This window comes from Schistocerca serialis, chromosome 3 (assembly GCF_023864345.2).
Source record: "Schistocerca serialis cubense isolate TAMUIC-IGC-003099 chromosome 3, iqSchSeri2.2, whole genome shotgun sequence".
Taxonomy (NCBI): domain Eukaryota; kingdom Metazoa; phylum Arthropoda; class Insecta; order Orthoptera; family Acrididae; genus Schistocerca; species Schistocerca serialis.
In genome coordinates, this window is record NC_064640.1 from 700466617 (window position 1) to 700491915 (window position 25299).

At 34.5% G+C, this 25299-nt stretch overlaps 1 protein-coding gene and 1 non-coding gene across 3 annotated transcripts in view; one reads left to right on the forward strand and one right to left on the reverse strand.

Moving 5' to 3' along the window:
• The window catches only part of LOC126469560 (uncharacterized), a 335049-nt gene that overhangs the window by 245305 nt on the left and 64445 nt on the right, over window positions 1-25299 (forward strand). The window lies entirely within an intron of this gene.
• Trnat-ugu (transfer RNA threonine (anticodon UGU)) lies at window positions 12688-12762 on the reverse strand. The gene has a single exon. It is a non-coding gene; the product is annotated as a tRNA-Thr (tRNA).

Below are 25299 nucleotides of genomic sequence, written 5' to 3' on the forward strand. Positions count from 1 at the left end.
GTCCCCCACAGTCATCACACAGACGCCAAGACTTATCCTTTTTGAGAACCATTTGTAAGGGGGCGGTCCATGCACTGTTAGAGCGAGACGCTGTCCCGTCTGTAGCACTGCTTCGAAAGCGGCTTTAGCCGCCCTTAACTTCTCCGGAGGTAGTCGGCGGTGCGGAAAGCGACAGGCTGTCCCGGTGTAGTATGAATGTGGTGGACAGCAGAATGTTGTTCCTAGATCTGTGCCAATACCGGATCCATAATCACAGGGAATTTTTGAAGCAACTGCTATGCAATGTCATTGGCCGGTTGGGCAGCGTCAGTGGGCGCCGTCGTTAAACCTCATAATTCAGCCTTAGCCTCATACAAAGCTTTCTCCATGTTGGCGATGTGCTGCTTGAGTATATAATTGCTGCCGGTTAGGCCTCTTACAGATTCTTCTTCTGTGACGAGAAGTAATCTCCTTCTGTAGTGAGGAGCACTGCTATTGAAGTGAAGCCCACTCCATATAGTCATGCAGAAGGTGTCACATAGTCTTGTTGCGTGACGCTGTGACAACAGTGTCCTCTATCGTCCATTGAGATCTGTTTGCTCCGGCGGGCATTCAACTTCCACGCAGCGTGATGCCAGACACTAGTTTCGTAATCCGTGGACAGATGACAACTTACGTACGTATTTATATATTTAAAAAATGAAAACACTTTTGGCAAAAGTATCAGGAAAACTGGGGAACTTTTCCAACTGTGTTAAAATCATTGAAAACAATTTAAACATCAGTGTTAAACACTTTAATGCAAAGATAGTTACAGAGAAAGTGATAGAGGGAGGTACACACAAAATAAAAATCTACAAAGTTAAAAGTTGAAATAATAGTTTAACATTCTTATCAGAAAAGAAAAACTTGCCTTGGTTTTGATTGTAAGGATTATTAATTATGTATACAGTGTCTTTTACATTCAGTAATGTCTCATTTGGCACATCTGGGAAATAACGTTCCCCCTGTCCGTTGCACGAAGATACAACACTTGAACTCCTTGTCTCCATAGTATTAAATAAGCTTAGCAACAAAACGCTTGAAACTTTATTTGCCAGGAATTTTACTATAACAAACATTCCAAGTTTTGGTTTTGTAAGACCCTGTGCAATACAGGCATTAATTTCGTTATGTTCACGAATGGATGAATTACTATCCTCTTCACAGAAAAAAGCGATATCAAGAGGATCAACTAATTCCCGACTATCTAGTTCTTCCATAGGGTCTGCATCTTGTTTGGGTTCAGAGTCAGATGTGTCATGTAAAGAAAAAGCACAGTCAGATTCATCGCTGCTGTGATGGCTATTCTTCTGAGCATTCTTCCTTCTACCAGTCGCCTCAGTTTGTTTCGTTACAGAGGTACTCGGAAGAGACTGGTGGTTCATGAAGTGTGCTTCGTCAACAGCTTCTCCTGGTGCTACATCAATTCTCTTTGTTCTCCACTTCAGTGGTCTATGATTATTACTTCTGTGACAGACTTGAAGGTAATTCATGAATGAATCACTATTTCTTGTAGGTGTGCCAATACCATCAGCTCTCTCTGCATCTGGGATTCTAGAATAAACTCCTTCAGGATTTAGTGGCACAATGCCACATTTCTTGAACCCTGATATGATGTTCGATTTCACTTTCTCTCCTTCGTCCAAAGCAATGAGAGGTCCTGCCAACCGTTTGGGAAATGCACTTTTCTCGAGCATCTTGTAACTGGATGAGTTTTTCATCGTACAAAATGTCAGTATGTCTCTGCATTTCCTTTTACAGAGAACAAAGACTGAAACATCTAGATTCTAGAGGGTTACACAGATAAGTGGATGCTGGGGGCGAGAACACAAAGCGAATGTCATGAGTTCTGCATGCCTTGGTAACGCTTACATTCCTCTAGTAAACATTTGGGGCCAGATAGGTTTCCTGCCCACGGCGGAAGGACATGGAAAAACCGCTTTTCAAAATGCAGAGCATTAAACCATCCACTTGCTATACTGCCATATTTTGTTCCTTTCGGTCCACCTAAAATCGACGTGTCCCATAACTGCTTTGAACGATAAACCCCGACAGGACGAAGTTTATTTTGTTTTCAACTCAGCTCCGAGGAATATTGAATTCTTTTGCTGGTTTTCCACTGCTCATTTGCTTATTAATCACTCCTGAGACAGATATCTGTAGCGTAGCGTCATTATAATTTTGGTACCTGCGTGCTCCCAATTTGGGTCTAATGGGTCTTGGCATTTAACGACTTGTACAGAGACCCAAAGATGCTTGATTGAAAAAAAAGGTGAAAGAGGGATGGGAAAGGCAAAATTCTAGGTTGGAAAAGTTTTAGTGCGCTTCCTGGTGCAACATTGCCAAGTTATGTTCTTATACTACGTACGCCACACAATTTTATTTCTAAAAGTGATACTAAAACGTGCTTGCAAACTGAATTGAACAAAAGAAATAGTTTTCACGTATGTTAGAATAAGTGGGCAGGGTGTACACTTTTGTACACTGCCAGAAAACACATATTCCGTAAGACGAAAGGAAAAACACTGATAAAGACCAGGAAACAATGAATAAATGTAAAATGTGCTATAGATCTGTCATTCATTGTTGCCTTATGTAGTGAAAGCAGTGGCGCCTTTATTCGATGATCCAGGAACCTGGTAGGAGGCCAACTATGTTCTTATTCAAAAAGTGTCAGAGTTGCCCTACTGGCAAAGTTGTCCCAGTTTACAGTTAACACACACTTTAATGTTCAACTTCTTGGCCATTGACCATTGTACTCGCCATAGGTGCATTTCACCCTTACTCTATTGGCTTTCTTGTACACGCCCATCTCACCTAATACTTGACCACATGCTTCAATACCTTTTGGTGAATAACCGCCTAGTTTTGTAGTTTTTAAGAATATTAGGATCACTAAACCTGCTGTACTTTCGAATTCTCTGTCTCCAATTCGTACTGCATTTTGGTTAAACACATGGATAGGGTACCTTGCGATATACAGTTTCCTAGCTTACACTGTAAGTTCTATCTATATGGCTATTGCTGTAATATTTAATGAAATTATCAATAGCATCTCCTTTTTCTCCCTTCTCTTTAAGCTTCGAGAACTGTTTGAGAGATTCTGTGACAGGTATAAATGTGTCTCTGATCCCCTTCCAAATGCCCTAACTGAACTTTCTCTCAAATAGCCATACGTGCTTCAATGACTTTATGTGTTGTTGACATGTTGTAACATACTAAACAGACTTTGGAATGGTATACAACTTACATACACTCCCCTTTACCTTCTTTTCAATTAAATCTAGCTGCACAGTTACCTTACTTGTCTTCTTTCCAGTCTTGTCAACCACTGCAGTTAATTCACTGATAATCTCAGAATGGTGTGACAATAGGTATTTAAGTCTTTGATACTTTTGTTGAGTTCTTCAAATCTAGTAGTATCACTTAATTTTTGCTTCAACATACAGCCAAAATTTCTGCTTACCCTTCTCATACAGATTTTGGGCAGATGATCTTGCAAACGTATCAGTGCTGTAGAGTGTAATGACGTAATTACTATTCTGTTTCACTGTGTACACACACACACACACACACACACACAAACACACACACACAACACACACTTCTTGTAGAAACATCCTGAAAGCTCTGACAGTATCACTCTCCCTTTAAGTGTTTTGTTTTATTGATTACTACAAAGCTATGCTGTGAATGATCCCAGCAATCACTGCATAAATATCTTTGAATGTCATGTCAGTTCATTCATGTGTCTGGTAAATATGTTTTAATTTCATATTATCCTTTTTGAAGGCAATAATACGGTTTGCATTACCCATTTTTAGATGATTTGGGTTCCTTGAATATGTCTCAGTTAGGTAAAAGATATCAAGACCTCTAATGCGACCTAAACAGAAGTATTTGCATACTCGATCCTTATTTTGCTATGTTACATAATCGAATATGAATACAGTATAAGGTTTTACTTCTTTAGGTAGTGACAGCACATCACTTTGGGTGAAAGTCTTATATATAGCACTGTCAACAATTGAATGTATTTCCTGAGGTAAAAGCTACTTGCACTGAAACAGTGTTTTTGAAATAATATATACATTCTCGAAGTGAACACTATCTGGATTCATTAGCAGGAACATAAAAATGATGTTTTCCCACATGACAATGGGCCAGCGATTATGAGTCTAATGCTGATGGGCAGTAGCATCCCATTCTTGTTATTAATTTTTTCCCAAATTATTGACTTCCAATGAAGTTGTTGTGGAGATGATTCATCTTCATCCAGCTGCTTATGCTGAATCCTATATAATTACACTACCATACAATGGGTTTTTGTAATATATGTGAGCCGACTCTGATGCAAAGAGCATATTTTTTTTAAATTTCTCAGATTTAAAAGCAAGATTTTAGTTATGCCGTTTCCCTCATTTAAAAATTTAACTGTAAATTTTCATTTAATTAAAAATGAACATCTAATAAATTATTTTCTTTATAAATATCTTCTCAGAGATTGTGTTTACCTATATCCTTGAACAAATTTTAATTTCCTTAAAAAATTAAAATCTAATAAATTTTTCTTTTTATTAATAAGCTCTGTCAAACATCATGTATCTATACCATTGAAATTTTAATTAAAAACTCGAAGTATGTTTCAATCCTAAACATTTAAATTTTTAAGAAAACTGCATTTGGTCTATGTAGATCAAAGCTAAACAAAAATATACTCCTTACCTGAGTTGTTTCAAAACTTAGAAAACAATTATAAAGAAAACATGGATTAAGTTATGCTGATTTAGATAATTATTTAGAGAAAATTTAATTCAAATGCGATTAAACAAGATCTAGAGGAATTTATTGATTATTTTAATATGAAAGAAATGAAGAACAGAGAAATAATATATAAAATTATAAAACAACTTCGATCAATTTGCAAAATTAAAAAATTAAAAAATTATTGTAAACTTAATAAAGAAAAATTAACCACTGTTCTTATATTAATAATAACAATAACGAAATGAAAAAAAAACCTTTAAAGGAATGTCATGAGATATGTAAAACAAAAAATTTAAAAAAGTGTTCCGAATTTAATAAACAACATGTAATCGATCTAATAAAAAATCTGAGGGCAATATTAATAATAATGTAACAAACTGAATAAAAAGTCTTTAATTGATCTTTGTAAATTCTGAAAAACGAAAAAATTTAAGAATTATTCTAAAGTTAATAAACAACAATTAATAAATCTTACCAATAGGTCTGTGGGTAAAATTAATAATATCGATAATGAAAATTATTTTCAATAGCTCCTAGTAGGTAAATATTAAGAAATAAACAAAAAAATCATCAGAAAAGTTTACATGGTTTCAATTTTCTAGACGATGACGATTTTTTAAAATCAAATAAGCAGATTAATAGAAAAACTTCTGCTTTTAAATCTAGAATGATAATTTACGAAATTAATAATGTTGTTAGTGTTGTTAAATCACAGGAAATTTTTAATCAAATGAAAGAAGAAGTATTCACTAAATTTAAGAATGTTTTAATACAATGAACAATGATTATAGATAATATGAAATTTAATATATTTTTAAAAATAAAGACAAAACACTAGAAGTTATGAAGTTTTATTGAGAACAACTAATTTATTACTTTATTATAAAAAAATCAATAAATCAAATATTAACTGAAATGGAAGAAATGCAACAAAAATATTTGGTTGGTCTTCATTTTATAAAAATAGCTTTGGATTAAATGTTTATAGACACAATTAAATTTTTGGTTCTTCATATACCATTTACCAAAACATGAATTAATGTAAAAATAGAGATCATAATACATTTTTATTCAATAAAACCAGCTTTACACCCAGTTTATCATGATGGAGAAAAAGTTAATTACAAAAATATTGCAGTAGAATTAGATGAAATTTTTGGAGTAAAGAAAATTAATTTCATTGTTCAATTTGCAGATATACCAAATTCTGAAATGAAGTCAAATAGTTCAATTAATGTTTATGCTTATGATCAAAAATTTATTGTATATCCTATTTATCGTGCAAAAATAATGAAGAAAAACATATTAATCTTTCTTTAATTCAAGTTTAAAATAATTCACATTGTTGTTAAAAAATGCATCTTCATTAATTAATTCACAACCAACTAACAATTGACTGAAATTTGCCCTAGTGATAGATGTTTAAGATATTTTTGTTCTCAAGAAAAATGAGACACTCACAAAAACGATTGCAAAGAATATAAATAAATAAAAATAGATTGCCTGTAGAAGGTGAAAAAATTAAATTTAAAAATGATAATAATTCATTATGAGTACCTTTTGTAATTTATGCAGATTTCGAATGTCATTCAAAAGATGTTAATACTTGTTAACCAAATCCTGAAAAAGATTATATTAATAACTATCAAAAAAACATTTACCAATTTCATTTAGTTATTATGTCAAATATACCAGAATAACCTTTTGACAAAATAGGTTACATTTGATGCCATTACATAGGTTAGTGTTACTAGTTTTTTAAGACCACCTACATTAGTAAACCTCAATGTGTGCTCCCACCAGTTCCCACCAGGTGTTTTGTAACATGTGGTCTGTCACAGTACCCACAGCAGCTTGTATCCTAGCCTTCAGTTTGTCGACGTCAGCAACTGGTGTGATGAAGACTCTTTCCTTGATATAGCCCCAGAAAAAAAACTCAAGTGGCATAATGTCTGGAGAGGGGAGTAATTTCTGGATCGATGGATTGGAAGGAAAGGTCCAACACCCTGGCCACCCTTGGAGGGAACTGGAATACCGCCTCTACATTCTCCGAGCTACCAAGTGAGTACACATTGAGGTCTACTAACATAAGTGGTTTTAAAAGAAACTAGTAACACTAACCTATGTAACGGCATCAAATGTAAATTATTATGTCAAACGGTTATTCTGTAATAAACTGTTATAATCAGGGCAAGACTTTGTACTCACCCAGTATATGTATATACAATTCCTGTTATGTATACTGGAAAAAACACAGCAAAAATATTCGATGAAATGTTAAAACAAAAATCTAGAGAAAATTAAGAAATACTTGTTTCAATGGTTATGACAAATGAAGATAAAATAAATTTTAAAAATTCAGAAATATATTTTATTTGTGGAAAGAAATTTACTAAAGGACAAAAAAGTAAGAGATCATTGTCATCTAACAGGACAGTATTGAACACCTCCACATTAAGATTGTTATCTTAATCATAAAAGTCCTAATTTTATTCCAGTTTATATTAATAGTTTGACAAATGATGATGGCCATTTGTTTATCAAAAAATTTCCAATAGATAACCGAGATATTGACACTAATCCAAATAATTAAGAAAAATATATCTCTTTTAGTAAAAAGGTTGAAGATGGATTGACACTAAAATTTTTGGATAAATTTAAATTCATGGTTTCAGGTATTGAAAAATTAACTTCTAACCTTGCAAAAGAACAATTTAGAGAAACAGCAAAATATTTTAAAAATGAATAATTACATTTTATAATTAAAAAAAGGAGTTTAACCTCACAAATATGTGAATTCTGAAGAAGAAATAAGTTACCTTAAACAATGTTTTTATTCGAGACTTCATGAAGAAAATATTTCTGAAAAATGTGTAACAATAGTTAAGAAAAAATTTAATATTAAAAATTTAGATCAAGATATGAGATTAAATAATAAATCTGACGTTTTAATTTTAGCAGATATTTTCTATAAATTTGGAGATACAGTGATTAAATTTTATAAACATGTTCCATCTTGGTATTTTACAGCACCTGGTTTATCTCGGAATTCTATGTTAAAAATGATAAAAGTTGAATTAAATTTGTTAAACAAATACGATATGATTTTATTTCTTGAAAAATGAATTCAGGAAGGAATTTCTCAAATTATTAATAGATATACTACAGTAAATAATATACGAAAAATTTTGAGCCAGGAAAACAACCAAATTATATTGCATATTTAGATGCAAATAATTTATTTGATTGGGGATTGGCTCAATTTTCACCATTTAGAGATTTCAGTTGGGTAAATCAAAAATGCTTTAAGTCTGAAAAAAATACTTAAAATACCAGATAATACTAAATATCGTTGCATTTTAGAAATCGCTTTAGAATATTCAAAACATTACATGATTTACAAAGACATTAACCATTAGCACCAGAGGGGGAAATAAAATATTAAAAAATAAAGAAACTGCACAGAGCACTGAAAGACCTGAGTTGAAACAAGGCTCCGGCAGTAGACAACATTCCATTGGAACTACTGACAGCCTTGGGAGAGCCAGTCCTGACAAAACTCTACCATCTGGTGAGCAAGATGTATGAGACAGGCGAAATACCCTCAGACTTCAAGAAGAATATAATAATTCCAATCCCAAAGAAAGCAGGTGTTGACAGGTGTGAAAATTAACGAACTATCAGTTTAATAAGTAACAGCTGCAAAATACTAATGCGAATTCTTTTCAGACTAATGGAAAGACTGGTGGAAGCCGACCTCGGCAAAGATCAGTTTGGATTCCGTAGAAATGTTGGAACACATGAGGCAATACTCACCCTATGACTTATCTTAGAAAATAGATTAAGGAAAGGCAAACCTATATTTCTAGCATTTGTAGACTCAGAGAAAACTTTTGACAATGTTGACTGGAATACTCTCTTTCAAATTCTAAAGGTGGCAGGGGTAACATACAGGGAGCGGAAGGTTATTTACAATTTGTACAGAAACCAGATGGCAGTTATAAGAGTCGAGGGGCATGAAAGGGAAGCAGTAGTTGGGGAGGGAGTGAGACAGGGTTGTAGCCTCTCCCCGATTTTATTCAATCTGTATATTGAGCAAGCAGTAAAGGAAACAAAAGAAAAATTCGGAGTAGGTATTAAAGTCCATGGAGAAGAAATAAAAACATTCAGGTTCGCCGATGACATTGTAATTCTGTCAGAGACAGCAAAGGACTTGGAAGAGCAGTTGAACGGAATGGATAGTGTCTTGAAAGGAGGATATAAGATGAACATCAACAAAAGCAAAACGAGGATCATGGAATGTAGTCGAATTAAGTCGGGTGAAGCTGAGGGAATTAGATTAGGAAATGGGACACTTAAAGTAGTAAATGAGTTCTGCTATTTGGGGAGCAAAATAACTGATGATGGTCGAAGTAGAGAGGATATAAAATGTAGACTGGCAATGGCAAGGAAATCGCTTCTGAAGAAGAGAAATTTGTTAATATCGAGTATAGATTTAACTTCCTGAGGAAGTTGTTTCTAATAGTAGTTGTATGGAGTGTAGCCACGTATGGAAGTGAAACATGGACGATAAATAGTTTGGACAAGAAGAGAATAGAAGCTTTTGAAATCTGGTGCTATAGAAGAATGCTGAAGATTAGATGGGTAGATCACATAACTAATGAGGAGGTATTGAATAGAATTGGGGAGAAGAGGAGTTTGTGGCACAACTTGACAAGAAGAAGGGACCGGTCGGTAGGACATGTTCTGAGGCATCAAGGGATCACAAATTTAGCATTGGAGGGCTTCGTGGATGGTAAAAATCATAGAGTGAGACCAAGAGATGAATACACTAAGCAGATTCAGTAGGATGTAGGTTGCAGTAAGTATTGGGAGATGAAGAACCTTGTACAGGATAGAGTATCATGGAGTGGTGCATCAACCCAGTCTCAGGACTGAAGACAACAAGAACAACAAAAAAAGTCTGTTTTACACTACAGAAATCTTAAACGATGTTTAAAATTTCGATTAAAATTAACGAAATTTCTTAAAATCTCATCATTTAAACAATGATATTGGTTAAAAAAATATATTGAATTTATTACATAAACAGGTTTCTATAAATTGATGAATAATTCAATATTTGGAAAAAAATTTAAAAATATAATATTGAAATATTACCAGAGCCAGAAAATACAGGGTGATTCAAAAAGAATACCACAACTTTAGGTATTTAAAACTCTGCAACGACTAAAGGCAGAGCTAAGCACTATCTGTCGGCGAATTAAGGGAGCTATAAAGTTTCATTTAGTTGTACATTTGTTCGCTTGAGGCGCTGTTGACTAGGCGTCAGCGTCAGTTGATGCTAAGATGGCGACCGCTCAACAGAAAGCTTTTTGTGTTATTGAGTACGGCAGAAGTGAATCGACGACAGTTGTTCAGCGTGCATTTCGAACGATGTATGGTGTTAAACCTCCTGATAGGTGGTGTATTAAACGTTGGTATAAACAGTTTACAGAGAATGGGTGTTTGTGCAAGGGGAAAAGTTCTGGACGGCCGAGAATGAGTGATGAAAATGTAGCATGCATCCAGCAAGCATTTGTTTGCAGCCCAGGAAAATCGACTCACAGAGCTAGCAGAGAGCTGCAAATTCCACAATCAACTGTATGGAGAGTCCTACGAAAAAGGTTGGCACTTATCTGTCCGTAACTACCTGAACGTCAACTACCTGAGGCAATGGATCGGCCGCCAGGCAGCCCGTGACAGAGCACTTCATCACTGGCCTCCAAGAAGCCCTGATCTTACCCCCTGCGATTTTTTCTTATGGGGGTATGTTAAGGATATGGTGTTTCGGCCACCTCTCCCAGCCACCATTAATGATTTGAAACGAGAAATAACAGCAGCTATCTAAACTGTTACGCCGGATATGCTACAGAGAGTGTAGAACGAGTTGGAGTATCGGGTTGATATTGCTCGAGTGTCTGGAGGGGACCATATTGAACATCTCTGAACTTGTTTTTGAGTGAAAAAAAACCTTTTTAAATACTCTTTGTAATGATGTATAACAGAAGGTTATATTATGTTTCTTTGATTAAATACACATTTTTAAAGTTGTGGTACTCTTTTTGAATCACCCTGTATACAGAATATATTTCAGAATTAATATATGGACATATTACTGTATTTTCAGAAAATCTTTTTGCAGTTCATATGAATAAACATTAATAAAATTCAGGAAACCAGTTTTGATTGGAATGAGCATTCTAGATATGTCATGAATCAAAATGTATGACTATCGTTATAACATTATGAAGCCAAAATACGGTGAAAATATTGATTTCTGTTATATGGCTCAGATTCTTTTATTTATTATGTAAGAACTGAAGACTTATATTAAGATATGAAATCTATGATAAATGAATTTGACACAAGTGATTATTCAACAGATAATATTTACAGAATTCCTCAAGTAAATAAGAATGTTTTAGTAAAAATGAACTATGAATATTGGAAAAATTATGTTAGTCCATGGTAGTTTAAGATCGAAAATATATGTGTACAAAGTTGTTCAAGAAGAAGAGAAAACTCCAAGGGAGTTAAGAAATCTGTTACAAAAATTGAAATTTGTTTTGATGATTATAATAATTCTTTGGATAGCAAAATAAAACAATATAAGAAATTAATGTAATTAAATCATTTAAAAGCAATATGTATACAGTTCAAAGTAATAAAATTGTTTTAAGTTCTGACATATTATATTACAAGATGGAGTTAATGCATTACCATATGGTCATTATAAATTATACTCAGATGAAATAGTAGCTGATAACAATGATTACTTGTGAGAAATAAGCAGTTGCATAGAAGATTAAGTATAAAAAATAAAAAAATTAATTAGCTTTTAATATTTTTTCATGATATGGTCATTTTTGACGTGTTTTCAGATATACTTTATAATCAAATTTTCCAAAAATACATACCATTCCTGGATAATACGTTTATTTGTGTTTTTGGTAATTGCAAGCTATTTCATCTTTTTGATTGATTGTGGTCACAGTTATAAATGTATTTAGAAGAATTTTTAATTTCTTTTTTACAATTGTCACAAGTAATTGATTCTGTCGTCAAGTTATTAATAACTTCTTTTATATGTACAAATTTATTTTTTCAGAAATTGTTGTTCATTTTTTTATTCAATCAGTACAACCTGTTTTTGAAGTGTATTCTTATTTGTAATTTTATTTCTTTTTGGATTAATTTTTCCTAACTGTCCAATAGGTAATTTTTTTTTCACTTTCCATAATTAAGAAAAAAATTATTATGATTTAGGAATATAAAATTTTAAAAACGTTGTTATATTTAAATCGAGTCATTTCTAGATCTAAAAAATAACAAATTCATATATGAAATGATAATTAAATGGACACCCTAGCTGCAAACAGGCGTTGATGTGCTTCATTGAGGACATGTTGAAAATGTCTGCCCCGACTGGGACTCGAACCCAGGATCTCCTGCTTACATGGCAGACGCTCTATCCATCTGAGCCACTGCGGGCACAGAGGATAGTGCGTCTTAAGGCACTTATTCCTTACATGCTCCATGTGAGATCCACATTCCCAACATGTCCACACCACTACATTCATACTGTGCCAATAGATGTTTGCCCATCATACTCATACTCGCGGCAGATTAATCTACCAAGTCCCGTACGAGTTTGGGCATAGCGTGTGCGTTCGCACAAGGAGGTCAATGGCTGGGAAGCCATATTTTAACTATATATATGATGGTACTATCTGTTCCCGAAAGAACATTTACCGTGGATGACCATGCAGCTTTGCTAGAAATGAAATGATAATTAAATGGACACCCTAGCCGCAAACATGCGTTGATGTGCTTCATTGGGGACATGTTGAAAATGTGTGCCCCAACCGGGACTCGAACCCGGGATCTCCTGCTTACATGGCAGACGCTCTATCCATCTGAGCCACCGCGGGCACAGAGGATAGTGCGTCTGCAGGGACTTATCCCTTGCACACTCCCTGTGAGATCCACATTCCCAACATTTCCACACCACTACATTCGTACTGCGCCTAATTCATACACAACAAGAAACAAGTTTTAATAATTATTCATGAACTAAGTAGTCCATGGTCTTATGCAAATCAAGTTGGTGATATCTTAGGGTATAAACATTCTCAAGATGCTGTGAAACAACATGTTACAGAAAAATATTGTGAATCATATCAAAATTTCAGTAGTGATGAAACACTGATATGTTCAAATATTCATCCTCATACAAAATTTACCGATGAATCTGGCTTATATTCTTTAATTATGCTTTCAGAATTGCCATTTGCTGGAAAGTTTCAACATTTTGTTTATGAAGAAGTTTTACCATCAATTCGAAAACATAGTGAATGTAAAATAAAAGACTAACGTAAAATAGCTCTTTGAAGGCCAAATAAATCATATAAAAGAACTACATAAATTTTAGGATAATTGTATAAAAAAGCAGATGAAATAGTTTATAGAACTGTAGTAATATCACATAACAGAAATGAACAAATAAATAGTTTAAAAACACATGTTGTTATATGAACAAATGATGAAAATTTAATACCTACTTTTGTTCTTATAAGATCACGTGATACGAATTTTGTATGGTTATTGTGTTATTCGAACACACTTTAAAAATGTTGAAAACCAAATAAATTAAATTAGAATAGACATGTAAAATTCTGAAGAATTTTAAGAATTATTACTGTACCAAATTCAATAAATTTATTCCAGAATGTTAGAGAAAGGTTAAATATTATTTGTCATCGAAATTATTTCATCTTTTAGATAATTATTCACAAGAACAGTAATTAATCCTATTTATTGTTCTAAGAAAGTAAAACTAAATTTCTAACTAATTTTTTCATGATTAAATGTTAATTAATATTTATACCACTTTTTATTTACATCTAATAAACAAAATTCATTAAAACTATCACATTCCAGTTTCTGAAATTTAAAATTTCAGATAGTTCAGACATTAAATCATTTTTGTTAATCTTTATGAGAATATGGTAATATATATTATCTTCTTTAAACAACAAAGTAAGCACAAGGAACATTATGTTCAATGCCAAATATTCTTAAATTGAATAACTTACTTTATATATATATATATATATATATATATATATATATATATACACACACACACACTCCTGGAAATTGAAATAAGAACACCGTGAATTCATTGTCCCAGGAAGGGGAAACTTTATTGACACATTCCTGGGGTCAGATACATCACATGATCACACTGACAGAACCACAGGCACATAGACACAGGCAACAGAGCATGCACAATGTCGGCACTAGTACAGTGTATATCCACCTTTCGCAGGAATGCAGGCTGCTATTCTCCCATGGAGACGATCGTAGAGATGCTGGATGTGGTCCTGTGGAACGGCTTGCCATGCCATTTCCACCTGGCGCCTCAGTTGGAGCAGCGTTCGTGCTGGACGTGCAGACCGCGTGAGACGACGCTTCATCCAGTCCCAAACATGCTCAATGGGGGACAGATCCGGAGATCTTGCTGGCCAGGGTAGTTGACTTACACCTTCTAGAGCACGTTGGGTGGCACGGGATACATGCGGACGTGCATTGTCCTGTTGGAACAGCAAGTTCCCTTGCCGGTCTAGGAATGGTAGAACGATGGGTTCGATGACGGTTTGGATGTACCGTGCACTATTCAGTGTCCCCTCGACGATCACCAGTGGTGTACGGCCAGTGTAGGAGATCGCTCCCCACACCATGATGCCGGGTGTTGGCCCTGTGTGCCTCGGTCGTATGCAGTCCTGATTGTGGCGCTCACCTGCACGGCGCCAAACACGCATACGACCATCATTGGCACCAAGGCAGAAGCGACTCTCATCGCTGAAGACGACACGTCTCCATTCGTCCCTCCATTCACGCCTGTCGTGACACCACTGGAGGCGGGCTGCACGATGTTGGGGCGTGAGAGGAAGATGGCCTAACGGTGTGCGGGACCGTAGCCCAGCTTCATGGAGACGGTTGCGAATGGTCCTCGCCGATACCCCAGGAGCAACAGTGTCCCTAATTTGCTGGGAAGTGGCGGTGCGGTCCCCTACGGCACTGCGTAGGATCCTACGGTCTTGGCGTGCATCCGTGCGTCGCTGCGGTCCGGTCCTAGGTCGACGGGCACGTGCACCTTCCGCCGACCACTGGCGACAACATCGATGTACTGTGGAGACCTCACGCCCCACGTGTTGAGCAATTCGGCGGTACGTCCACCCGGCCTCCCGCATGCCCACTATACGCCCTCGCTCAAAGTCCGTCAACTGCACATACGGTTCACGTCCACACCGTCGCGGCATGCTACCAGTGTTAAAGACTGTGATGGAGCTCCGTATGCCACGGCAAACTGGCTGACACTGACGGCGGCGGTGCACAAATGCTGCGCAGCTAGCGCCATTCGACGGCCAACACCGCGGTTCCTGGTGTGTTCGCTGTGCCGTGCGTGTGATCATTGCTTGTACAGCCCTCTCGCAGTGTCCGGAGCAAGTATGGTGGGTCTGACACACCGGTGTCAATGTGTTCTTTTTTCCATTTCCAGGAGTGTATATATATAAAATTATTAAGATTTTAAAAATTGCATTACTTTTATTTACCCAATTATTGTGTGAAAGCTAATCATTAATGTATACATCATTACCTCTCGTATGTAAAATATCTCAATAAGGTAAACAACTGGAATGTTTGTTTTCTATATATCTTTTTCAAAACTCTTGCTGCTATCACCATTTCAATCTTGGAATTTATATGTCATTGGATTAGAACCAATAACATCTTCAATTTCAAAAATTTCTGTCGACGAATCTGTTGAATGTCCTTTCTCGAAAATGCCTTTTAATTTACTTATTCTTACTTTATTGTCAGTTTTATATTTTGCTTTAGTATCTTACAAAAATATTCTACTGAAATAATTTTCTATAATTTTTTTGTTTTTCTTTGTTTGTATGTTTCGGTTTCATTTTTATTGTTGCAGGTTTTGTATTATCATATTCCTCAAATGATTGTGAAACTAGTTCAACCCATTTATAATTTCCTTGTAAGTCAAATTTTTCCATATTTGTGCTTTTGACGGTCTATTAAACTGTTCAACAAGATATGCTTTTGATTCACTAAAAGTACCAGAATTGTTATTATTATATGTTTTCACTTATTCTTGGAATTCCTTATTGTAAAATTATGTAGCATTATTTGTTTGCTAATCTTTTGGTTTTCTCAACTCAAGTATCTTGTCAAAAGAATCGACTACATTTTAATCAGTTTTATCTTTAACTGGAATAGACCAAGCAAACTTTGAAAAAACATCTGTAACAGTTAATAAAAATTTACATCCGTTATTTAATTTTGAAATTCCCTTCAATCATCCAGAATCCATTTTGATGAAATCAGCTGGCCGTAAATCATCTATTTCAAAAGAATTTACATTTTTCTTTTAAAATTTTATCTTATAGTTTTATGTAATTCATTAACAAATTTTAAATGAATATTTACTTAATGTACCTAGAAATTCTATTTAACGAATTTGTTTCTTTTAGTCTTACGAATTGATCAAAGACCTTCAGTTCTTTGTTTTTCATGTTTTCATGTTACTCTATGAGGCTTAATTGTTTCACTAAATTATTTACATTTCAAGCAGTAGATGTGATTATGATTCTCTACTTATATAGAATAAAAAATAATTATATTATTTCAACAGGTACATTTAACTTTACTTCAATTAGAACCGTTTACAGAATCTTTTAATTTTATGGTTAGAAAATTTTTTTTCCACATTATTTGTGTTCACAGGATGTCAGGAGTTACTTTGTAAAGTACATCACTAACACTTATTGAAAGATCAAAATAATTAACTATTAAATCTTTTGTATATTGTTATCAAAAACAATAACTTTTTTAAGAATAATGTTATACTGATTGAAAGTGAACATTTTTTTGTTCACCTCCAGTCATAAAAGTAAATTCAATAATTTTACTATCATATCTTTAAGGCTACCTAACTCATCTAACAATGGAATTAACTCTTTTTTTATAAATAATCTGAAAAAGCCTTTCCTATTAACTGTTTTTTTAAATTTTTTAATTAGATTAGTGTTATCAAGCTGATTAAAATCCATTTTACTGACATAAGTATTCAATTAGTATATTCAGCTTTAGTATCAAGATTCTTTAATTTATTAACTAAATTTGTTTGTTGACTGCAGCTTTCACATTAATTGGATCATTTATACTTACCATTTATCTACCTTTAAAACTAATATCACCTCTAGTAATTTTAAAAATGTCATCTAATAATTTCTGACATTGTTTAATTGCGCTATCTGTTTTGAATATGCTGATGATTGAAAAACTTTCAATTTTGTTTCTAACAGCTGTAATGATGATTTTATTTTCTTGAATCTCACTCTCATTCTTCCTGAATTTTTGGTTATATTGATAGAAATTTTTTTAATTTCAGATCTTTAATTTTTGTTTGAAAATCTTCAAATTTGAAATTAATTCATTATTAATTTTTGATACTTATAACTGAAAAGCTTTTATTTTTTCTAAATCGTTATTGAGTTCAGCATACAACTTATTTCCAAAATGTCAATTTACTAAATTTAAAATAAAATTAAACTTTTATTTCACACAAAATTGTTTTAAAACAAATAAACAAAATGACCACAAATAAATTCGTTAAACTTTCGTGACACCATGTTATAATACTAACCCTTTTTCCTAAATAATTTACTAGGTCCATTGGCACATTTCCTCCAGTCAAAAACCAATATTATATTTTTAGTCTTATAATAGCAAATCCAGTGATTACCAATGTGATCAGGTGCATCAATATTTACTATTCTACATCATTAATTTTCTGGTTTATTAGGTAACTAATCAGTCATAGAAATGCCATGAAATTATTTATTTTTTAATAGTTTATCTAATTCTTCTATGTCAAAATTAGATAAAGGATTATTAATTTTTAAATTATTTCTTTAAAATTTCCTTTGTACCTGCACTTCCTTTCTTCTCCATTTCTGAAATATGTCAGTTTTGTTCTTCTAATTCTTTATCAGCTTTTTTTGGTCTATAACTTCATTTGCAATTGCTGCAGATCCACCAGAGAATGAACCACTTTTGCCAAATGTATATAGTGTATTATTCAAATTCTGACAAAATGTGGTGGCCTTTCAGATTACTGACGATGAACTGCCTGAATTTCTGTTGTTACAACTTTTCACTGAAATAATTATTTGCCAGCCATTTCTGCTACATCAATAATTGTTAATCTTTCAATTAAGTCACAAACATGTTTTACAGATTCACAAAATGTATGTATTTAATTTTTAAAAAAATTTAAGAAAAAAGGTATACTTTTTGGATTCTTGACAACAAAGTCACAAAATCTATTTCTGTGTTATTTCAATTTCTTCATTATGATAATTTTTGTTTCCAGCTAATTCTTCACCATGCATAACTCTTAATCTATCAAATTATTGATGAACTTCATTCATTCAAATATATTCAATTGATTTTTCCTAATATCTTTTTTACTAAACCTTTTTTACTAAACCTTCACCATTATTTTGAAATGAATCATTAAGATTTCTCACTGAAAAACTGAGAAAATAATCTTCAACAGTTGTTTTTATCAAATAATCGTATTTTATTCTTTTACGTTATTTAACTTTATTTGGATTATTATCAGGATCAACGCGTTTGAGTCAAATCAAATTCTAGAATAATTTTGTAAATGGAAATAATTAAATTCTTTATGTAAATCATCTATACTAATTTGTTTAATCCATCAGTTAATTCATATTCATTATCACCCATATTAATTTATCACCATTGAATAAGTACCAATAAATTTAAAAGTACCAACCGATCTTAATCCAAAAACAGCATCTTCACTATGATTGGTAAATTTTAACATTGTGTCACTTCTATTTATTTTTTTAACATCACTGTCTTTTGATTTTTTCTATTTTTAACTTCTTCATTTTTAATTAATAAATCACCTATTTCTGATTCATTTAATGTATAATATCTTTCATCACTGTCATATTGTTTAATTGGTGGAATTTTGTTAAATTCTTCTAAATAATGTCAGTTATAAGGAACCATTTCTTTCTCAACTTCTCTATTTTCTTCAGTTGCTTTTAATACATTATCACATAACCTTCCATTTCTTCTTTAAGTTGTTCAGTTGCATTAATAATTGGTTGATCTTTTTTTTAATTTTTCGTATTTGTTCTTGGATCTTTTTCCATTTTTTAAACTCTTCTTTTAAGTGTTCAGCTTTTTTAACAACTTCTGGAACATATTTTGAAAAATTTATTGAGGATAAAAATGCAGTAAATGTTTTTTATTTTACATTCAATGTTTTTATTTTCAGTGTTTACTTTTAACGTTTTTATGTATAATGTTTATGTTCACTGTGTTTATGTTCAATGTTTATGTTTAATGTTCTTATGTTTGACATTTAATATCTAAGAAATTCTTATCTTTTCTCTGAATTTTCCATTATTCGTTTTTCTTGTCATATATATTTGTTTTAAAACCAAATTCATCATTATTCCAACATTTACTACACAATTCTTTAAAACAGTCAAATTGTAAGTCACCCCCAACAAATTCATGATAAATATGATTTAAATTTGTATCATCTTGGCTGAAAATATTTTAAAAATTTTGATTGCTTCTAACTCATTGCTTTGGTATTTTTGACTAAATTTGAGGCATGTAAAAACAATCTATTCCTTTATGTCTGCCTCTAGTAAAATATTCTCCAACTGTATCTTGATGTTCGAGAATGAAGTCTGCAAAAACTTCCACTGAATTTCCTTCACATTCATTGACATGCAACAATACTGAGCCTAGCCTTCTTGTATAGGATTCAGAGATTGCAGTGAAATTTCCTGTAAGTTGATCCATGACATTTTGTAGAATCTCTAAATGTAAGGCTGCCAACTCAGTCTCTGGTCGAGTACATGCTATATGGCAAAACTGTTATATGTTAAATTCTGGAAGGTCTGTTCCTGCATGTGAGTCGATTGCGTTCCGTTAACATTTTTTCGTTCGTGAGAAGTCATTAGCATTGATCTCGTGATCACAAAGTATCCCTGTAGAGGTTGTTTGAGTATTTCGAGTAAAGATGGCTGCACTGGCTATTGAGTTGCCATGCAGCCTGCGCCACTCTGTACAGTTACTTATGTACCACAATAACGCGGATTTTCAAAAATCACTACTGGGTTGAATTCGTGATCAGAGAGCATTCCAGCACTAACACGTTTACATCCACTTGAATTCATGGCGAAAGGTGGATTGGTAGTTACTCCTGCTGGGATGTTTTCATTAGAGGATACTCCACATCATCTGGAATTGGGAAAATTAAACAAATTTAACAACAGATCACAGTAGACTACACCTATGCATATACACAAGAACATTGATGATGCTTACATGATGTTGACTGTGTAGGTGGAGCCTGACATTTCATTATCTCAATGTTACCACACTGATTGTGCATTGCAAAAATGAAATCATAGACAGTATATCACGTCGCAATACACGAAAAAAGTGTGTGATCGATGTATTGCAGCTGTATGAGAGGGTCACGAACCTAATGTTAGAATCTCTGCCCAGATAGTAGATTGTGTGTGTGTCTTGAATGAATATGTTACCACAAATCTCTGTAGAATCAACAACTAAATCAGTTGCGGTACACCGATCTCATGACTTAAATCACTTTTTATGTGGATAATGATCCAACAGAAACACTTTTCATATACTGTTACCATTTTCAAGTTTCTTTATTCATTTGTTGAGTTCTACCAGCTTTGAATCAATGTATTCTTTGATCAGCACATCTCAATATTCAGGATGAAGTATGTTGCTCTGATACCACCATAATTTGTCAATCATGATGAATATTTATCTCTCTCTCTCTCTCTCTCTCTCTCTCTCTCTCTCTCTCTCTCTAGGGTGAAAATATATGCCAGTAGCAAGCAGGTTCAGACAAACATCCTCTGTCTAGACACCTAACTATAAATAGGGTGAAAGCCAAGCTGACAAATTACGACACATCAGAGTATCCAGTCAGAGAAATGCTTGTCAGGTTACTTACACACTCTTAATGATAGAAGTATGGTATCGATCGTGACAGCTACTCACAGCCAGATCTGACAGCCATTGCTGCGACAGGAGTGATGTCACATGACATCTAGCACACTCGGTGGCTTTATTTGGCAGTTGCAACTGACCAGTGTGTGTGGCTGGCAGTGAGTCAGTGATGGGGGTTGAGGAGGTTCTTACCATAATGTCATACACTGTGTTAGCAGCAGACTTTTTTCAGCTTGCCTGTGGTTGGCTGGGAAGCCCACTGTTGTGGCGGTGCAGTGGTAATGCCATGGCAGAGTCAGCAATGATGACGCAAACTAGTCATTCAGCTATGATCTCCCAACTGGAGCGCCCAGTGTCCAGTGATGGCTGTGGCATGGCCAGTGTTCGGTGGTGACGGCAGTCCCAATCTCCAAGTGATGCCAATACTCACAGCATCCACAACCTGGTGGTTGACACTGTGGCCTGGCACCAGTCAGTTACCATGGGGCAGTGGAGGCTATGATGTGGAGGCAGAAGCCCTCCCCCTTCCCTCATCAGTATTTGTTTAAATAAAATCCCATCCAAACTTAGAGCATGTAGTGACCATACAAGTGTGGATGAATAGTAGCTTATAGTAGGGCTGAGCCAGTATCTCAAGCCTGGTCCAGAATTTCTCACTGTTATAAATACAGGTCAACAAGCTTTAGCAAGTTTCTGATTCAGTGGAGTCAAGGCCAGTATTACTGCTGTGGGACAGAATTCTGCACTGTTATAAATAGCCTGACAGGTCTGAACTGGATTGTGACATGATAAAATGGTGACAGTATGTCTCATGTTGCCCTCTTGTAATCCAGATCAAACATTTTGCATTCCGATGTCCTATTTACATCAGTGCTCACATTCCAAGTCTCAGACTGACTGTGATGTCATAGAGGCACAGCTAGTATGTCAGCATCATAACGCACAATTTTCAATTTTACATTTCCCACTTTGAATTTCTTGCCATTTTATACTTAGGACAATAACAACCCTACTTCCATAGGAAACACACCAGCGCAGTTGGGCTACCTATTGAATTTCATACCAAAATTTTCAATTTCGTATCAAAATTTAAATTCCCGCTATTTTATGAATAGTGCAATTGACCTTTGCCAAATGAGGTAAGTGGGGGGGAGGAGGGGGGGGGATGGGAAAAACTCGTGACTCATTTACATCATAAACTATGTTATCAGTAACACACTCTGCACCAAAAACAGCATTATTATACTACTTGCAGAGTCATCTGATCCCATATAGAGCACTTGCAGAAACCTACCAAGGAATTATCGAATCCATGCAGCTATATCCCATTTCAGGGAAGGACCAACATGATATTAAGCAGGTGGTCATAATGTTTATAATTCATTTTCTTGTGACTGTAGTTCAGCTCCATACACAAATAAAACTGAATACTAGGACTAAAAATATTCGTCCTTACGCATTTTGAACCCTTCTCATTGCTAATACTATTTCACTGTTAACTACTGTCTTATCTCAATAGATACTTTTTCCATCCATCTCATTTATCACTTCCTCATGTTGACACCTCCTGACATGTTAAGACTATTGCAGCTATGGAACGGCCATTAAGTTTTAGCCACTGACAATATCAAGGCATCAACTATACTGGTTCTTCATTGTGCCCTTTGTAAAATGGTAGGCAATCTTTTTGTGTTTTCATTGTGTTCAAATGCTGGCTTCATATCAACAGGATGGTCCTGTCACTACGCACAATGAATTTGCATTATGATACATTGCCAACGATACATGACCCTACAAATAGCAAAAGCCTATTAAAAAATCAGGATTCAACTCTGAATAGCAACTGCAATAATGACAATTAACATATAAAGTCCTAGAGTGCCACTGTTTACTGCAGCTTCCTGAATCACAGTGCTATAGTCACAGCTACGTTAGTCTCACAGACTGCTGGATGAACACTTTCGTACTTTCCATCCTATTGGCTACACCTTCACTTCACCTATGTGATCAAATGCATTTTATTGTGTGGTTGCCATTTCTATGGATGTAGCCTTAGAAAGCTTCCACCCCCTGTCTCCAGCAGTCATGGAGACCAGAAGTTTCCCACTATGATGAGTGGTTTTTGTTTCCTCCTCCACATCAGTGGGCTGATGATCTCAGTCTCTAAAGGTTACCCACTGCTATTATTGGCTGTTCCTTAGGTCATAGCACTTGTTGAGTGTCTATCACTAGTAGTAAATGCAACGCAAATGGAAATGGGTAAACATTACTTTACTAAAAGCATTTTTCAAATCTAAGGGTGGTGTGAAGTTCATGTGCTTTTCCTGCCATCCTCAAATTAGAAGTGGTAAGCTGAACCTTCCTGAAATTTAAAAACTAGCTCAATCTATCAGTGATGAGAAAGTAGGGAGAGATGGGCAAAACCCATGACTCTTCGAGAAAGGAAGGAAATTAGGATTTGACCTCCTGTTGACAATAATGTTGTTAGAAACAAGGTGTAAGCATAGATTAAGTACGGATGCTGAAGGAAATTGGCTGTGTATTTATAAAAAGACTCATCATTGTATTAGTCTTAAATGATTTATGGAAAACTTAAATGCAGATGGCTGCACATGTACTTTAGTTGCACTCTTCCTGAACCTTAACCATGTAACACATTTCTCTGTTGCGTGCAGTAACAGAACTGGTCATCCAGAAGCATGTTAACTTTTTAAAAAATTATAATTTAAATTTAGCCATCCTATATTATTTACATATCACAGCACACAAGCTTTCTCATAATTTGAATATGGGAACTAAAAGAAACACAGATGAACAAAGTAAGCATGGTATTCAGACATGAACATCTTGCATACGTCTCTTTCAGCAGTTGGGAATAATAACAGCCTAACTGTACATGTTTTCTTTGATGAAATTTGATATTAGTAATCCATTGCTGTTTGAGAAGAATAGAGATATTCCCAAATATAGTGATGGTCACCAATTCCACTGAATCTAACTTTTACGACAGAAAGGGATGAAATACACAGCTACTATTATCATATTCTTTTATAATCTGCTCATGGAAAAAGAGTCTTACAGACAGTAGAGGTGTTTTCAAATGTAGATTCAAGTTGTTTCTCCTTAACAACTCTTATACCACTGAGGGGTTCTTGAACAATAAATACTCACAAATCTTTAAATGGCCAGCACGTTGACATATAACTATATTTTTATTATCTCTACATTATTTTGTTCTATTGACATGTTCCACATCATAATGTTTGTTGTGAATATAATCTATGGAACATGGAATTGACTGAGAAGAATCATATTTAATATTTGAACCTTTGTAGTGATTACACTGTCTGGATCTACTGGGGCTGAGCAAATGAATCTGAACAACCTAGTGTAAATGCCCCATGTTTGAAGCTTCCATCCTCACTCACCTGTAACCTATTGACTTTTGCCTGTTATTTTCCTCTTCTGCTATAACATTTTTTGAATTGTTCTTGTTGTGCTAGTGTGTTGATGATCTACTCATCATGAAGGCTGTTATAGTTTTTCAATGAACTTAGATTCTTACTGTGTATTTCTTTGTGCATCCATGACAACAATCAAAATTTTACCATGTGAATCTCATGTTGGACAGTGTATAGAGTTCCTGGGAAGACTTTGTTAATCATAATGGAATGATAAGTAAATGTACTGATGGAGATGGGGGATATACTTTATACATGTCCAGAGAACCCTACATCTATGCACTATGCACTGAGAACTGCATAAGCAAAATGTACATCAAGCTCCCACTGACAGACATCTTGCAAACTAGGGAAACAGAAGGAAAGATGCTTCAATGATGGAAAGGCAGTACAACCTGGATGACTGACAAAACCTTGTTGTGTGGTTCAGTGAGTCTACTTTATTCCATTACCTAATGGAGGAGTTTGTGTCTTGAGAACACCAGGATACATGTACAATCAAGACCGTCTTATCCATCTGTGAAATATTATGGAGGTTCTGCAGTGGTTTTGTCAGTAATGTTGTTGTTTTCAGTAGATTGTGCAGACACACAGAAAAGTAAAGTAGCTAGTAAATTAAATGGAACTATTTTAGGTGGTGTGTATATTCAGTGACATAACCATTGCTCCAAATAAGGAGTCTGATACACATAGCCAGATATGTCTGTGATTCTTTTGAAGCACATGAGTTTCAAATAAATCTTTCCCTGCCTTCATAACCAAAAGCTTTGAGTAAAATTTAGCACCATTGTGCTCTCTACTGGAAAACGTAGTTAATGGTCCATTACCATTCACCATTATCTGCTACAAACTGAACTGAGGGAAGTTCAGACTGATTTTC